Source organism: Colobus angolensis, unplaced genomic scaffold, assembly GCF_000951035.1.
Source record: "Colobus angolensis palliatus isolate OR3802 unplaced genomic scaffold, Cang.pa_1.0 Scaffold476, whole genome shotgun sequence".
Taxonomy (NCBI): Eukaryota; Metazoa; Chordata; class Mammalia; order Primates; family Cercopithecidae; genus Colobus; species Colobus angolensis.
Window position 1 is genome coordinate 684,308 of NW_012118221.1, and position 2,487 is coordinate 686,794.

Below are 2,487 nucleotides of genomic sequence, written 5' to 3' on the forward strand. Positions count from 1 at the left end.
TTTTTAGTAGAGACAGGGTTTCTCTTTGTTGGCCAGGCTGGTCTGGAACTTCTGACCTCAGGTGATCCACCCGCCTTGGCCTCCCAAAGTGCTGGGATTACAGGCCTGATCCACTGAGCCTAGACCTGAAATATCTTAATTTTTTTTTTTTCATCCCAACTGCTTAGATTTTTGCCTCATGAATCTGTAGCTTAGGGGTCAGCCAGATATTTGGGCAGCATATGTATGCACAGTTGTGGCTTTCTACTCCATTCTTTTCAGGATTTATTTCCTCTGTTTCCTAGTCCTGAGTTTGTTTTGAACACTTTCTGGTGGTTTCTCTTGTAAGACTGTGAGTTCCTGTTCAACTTTTGACTTCCTCACTTGGTCTGTGCTGGGCCTGCCTCTGGGCAAAGAGTTTGAAATAAATAAGTAAATAAATACAATCCTCTACACTTTGCTAGTGCAATACTTTCTTCCAAGTGTCAACTTTTTTCGCATTTCTGCTGCTGTTAGTCACTCTCTAGTGTCTTTATGTAGTTGCTCTTTATTTTGCCCAGAGTTCATAGTTGTTACCTGCTGGAGGGATTGGTCCAGTAAGAGTTTCTCCTACGTTGTTGTAAATGTGTGTTTTTATATTAAGGAAGTTGTTTCCCATGATACTTGTCTTTAATACCACTTTTGTCTTTTTGGCCAGAATTCTGTCATATCATATGCTTAAGCCTCATTCATAGACAAAGAGAATGACAAATGATTCTTCTTCTTTTTTTTTTTTTGAGACAGTTTCTTAATGTCTTGCTCTGTCTCCCAGGCTGGAGTGCAGGGGTGTGATCACAGCTCACTGCATCCTCGACCTCTAGGGCTCAAGCTGTCCTCCCACCTCAGCTTCTTGAATAGCTGAGACTACAGGCATGAGCCACCATGCCTAGTCTATTTTTGTATATTTTGTAAAGATGGGTTTTTGCTATGTTGCCCAGGGTGATCTGTCCACTTTGGCCTGCCAAAGCCCTGGAATTAAGGCATGAGCCACTGTGCCTGGCTGAATGTAAGAAAAAATATTATCCTAGGACCTCTGAGAGTCCCTGAGATGTCAGGAGGTTTATAAGACTATATGTATTTTCTTAATAATCCAATGATGTTATTTGCCTTTTTCACTGTCATTCTCTCTAGTGTGCAGGGTTTGCTACAGGTTGAATGGCATGGTATATTGTGACAGATTGAATATAGAAGATACTACGTTCCAGTTATCTTCTATTAAACCTGACCTGAAAAAGATTGGCAAAAATGTAAATCAGTGCCATTTGTCTTTTTATTTTTTTTGAGACAGAGTTTACTCTGTTGCCCAAGGTGGAGTGCAGAGGCACAATCACAGCTTACTACAGCCTGGACCTCCCTTTGCTCCTTTGATCCTTCTACCTCAGCCTCCTGAGGAGCTGGGACTACAAGCACATGCCACCACACCAAGCTAATTTTTTGTAGAGAAGGGGCTTGGCATGTTGCCCAGGCTGGCCCCTTTGTCTTAATGTAATTATTTTATTGTTCTGGAAAAGTTATTTTTCACAAAAATGTACTTTTTATTTTAACATGTCATTGCTATGTTTTTTCTAGTCTTTTAATTTTTATTCAAAAGTCATTTTTAAAATTTAGCTTTCTGACTCTGTGCTTTTGCCTTCAACACTTTCACCACGATTTTCTGTTCCTTGATAAGGAAAGTCTGCTTAATCCTGTCATGATCACATTTAACACACATGGGACCACCATCGGCTCTGCTGACATGTTTTTTTTTGTTTTCGGCATTCATGTAACAGTGTTAGATCTCACAACACAAACCCCTTGAAGTCTGCCTGGGCACAAGCCACCTGCAGATTTTGGTGCCTTCCCAACTTTCTTGGTATAAATAAAGGTAAATAGTTCTATTACCAGGGATTCCAGACAGCCTGGTTTTGTTAAAGGCTGTATTGTAGAAAGCCTATGACAGGCAGTATGTCAAATGCTTGACCATTCTGAGTGCCTGTAGACCATGTCCCTGGAAGAGGAACTGCCTTTTTTATTATTATTATTATTATTATTATTATTATTATTTGAGATGGAGTCTCGTTCTGTCGCCCAAGCTGTAGTGCAGTGGCACGATCTCGGCTCACTACAACGTCCGCCTCCCGGGTTTAAGCTATTCTCCTGCCTCGCCTCCTGAATCACTGGGTCTACAGGCGCCCTCCACCACGCCTGGCTAATTTTTGTATTTTTAGTAGAGATGGAGTTTCACCATATTGATTAGGCTGGTCTTGAAATCCTGACCTTGTAATCCGCCTGCCTCAGCCTCCCAAAATGCTGGGATTACAGGTGTGAGCCACCGCGTCCAGCCGAGGAACTGTATTTTTAAACAAATCCAGTATTTAAAAATTTCGTCTATTCTGATTTCTTTTCTTTTTCTTTCTGTTTCTTTCTTTCTTTCTTTCTCTCTCTCTCTCTCTTTCTTTCTTTCTTTCTTTCTTTCTTTCTTTTTCTTTT

The 2,487-nt window shown here is 40.9% G+C and overlaps 1 protein-coding gene and 1 pseudogene across 1 annotated transcript in view; one reads left to right on the top strand and one right to left on the bottom strand.

Moving 5' to 3' along the window:
* Positions 1-2,487, top strand: part of LOC105523812 (probable ATP-dependent RNA helicase DDX46) — a gene marked incomplete at its 3' end in the record, with an annotated part of 63,641 nt that overhangs the window by 54,780 nt on the left and 6,374 nt on the right. The gene's annotated exons all lie outside the window — the stretch shown is intronic.
* Positions 1,616-1,981, bottom strand: LOC105523810 (annotated as a pseudogene).